Below are 1,529 nucleotides of genomic sequence, written 5' to 3' on the forward strand. Positions count from 1 at the left end.
TTTTTTTTTAAGTATTCCCCAAACTTGAAAATAAATAAATAAATATTCATAGCTCAGTTTTGCTTGAATTTATGTATCTTATGTTAGATAAAATAACAAAGTTAAGATATATATATATATATATATATATTATACAAATAGTTCTCTTATAAGAGAACAAACTTATCCATAAAAATAATATTTGTACCAGAATAGAAATTTTAAGTAGAAGATTTAACTCAGTAAGATAAGAGAAGAAGCTTACGAGTATTCGAGAAAAATATTTTTAAATATAAAAGTTGATAGGACGAAAATAAAATAAAATAGCTCTTGGATAAGATTACACTCTAATTTTTTAAGTATACCCCAAACATTAGAAATAAATAAATAAATATTGATAAATTAGTTCTACTCGAATTTATGCATCTTATGTTAAGATAAGATAACACAGTTAAGATAAGAGAACAAACTTATCCAAGAAAAATAATATTTGTACCAAAAATTATTCTAATTTTTGAGTAAAATGATATTTTATTTTAATTTCATAAAAAATCAATCGATCATCAGACAACTGACTGCATATTATATATCAGGGTGGTCCTTAATATGGACATTTTCGAATTGCTTTGCTCCCAAGGGCCTAAATGATTCCAAATTGATAAAAAAAACATGCTCTAAAAAATTTAGCTTTAAATATTGTCTTTCAGATAGACCGCAATTCAATTAAAAGTTTCAGATATTTTTATTATCAAATGCCATTAAGTAAATACTTGCGCCATCTGTGATAGCAGACATTAATTTTGATGCCATGATGAAAAAATATTTCATTAAACAGTCCACATGGATTTAATTAGAGGTTAAGTGTTTATAAATATTTTTAAGTGAAGTTTACAAGTGCTATCACAGATGGCGCAAGAATTTACTTAGTGACATATGTTATTAATAAATATAAGAAACTGTTAATTAAATTGCGCACTATCTAAATGTTAATATTAAGAGCTAAAACTTTTAGAGAATTGTTTTTTATCAATTTAGAACCTTTTGAGCCCTTGGGAGCAAGGAAATTCTAAAAAGTCCATATTAAGGACTACCCTAATATACATACATATATAGATATATCCTAGACATATAGATATAAGGTACTTTACTCCTTAAGCCTAAAATTAATAAATTAAATAACTTTCATATTATAAATAAAATTATCAACAATTATAATTATAAAAGCCATTAGACTAAAATAATAAAAAAATCGTCTTATAATAAAACAATCACATTATAGAACTATAAATATATATATATATATATATATATATATAAATATATATATACTTAAAATAAATGTATAAAACAACTAGACAGTTTCAAAAAAATTGAAACTACAAAAATTTGTTAAGTAAAGCTTCAACGTTAATAAAATATTATTAATTTAAGACAAATTTTATAAAATACATATATATATAAAAACGTAACGTAAACAATTTTTATATAAACAATATACTAAAGTCTATTTTTTTTAAATTTTTGCAAATAAATAAACAATTTAGCAAAAT

At 22.1% G+C, this 1,529-nt stretch overlaps 1 pseudogene; it reads left to right on the forward strand.

The window, feature by feature from the left end:
• Window positions 1–706, forward strand: part of LOC113364257 — a 17,776-nt pseudogene extending 17,070 nt beyond the window's left edge.
• The last annotated feature ends 823 nt before the right edge of the window (window positions 707–1,529 follow it).

This window comes from Ctenocephalides felis, unplaced genomic scaffold, assembly GCF_003426905.1.
Source record: "Ctenocephalides felis isolate EL2017-DRISC unplaced genomic scaffold, ASM342690v1 CF-g0.4_SCAFFOLD_00845, whole genome shotgun sequence".
NCBI classification, from domain to species: domain Eukaryota; kingdom Metazoa; phylum Arthropoda; class Insecta; order Siphonaptera; family Pulicidae; genus Ctenocephalides; species Ctenocephalides felis.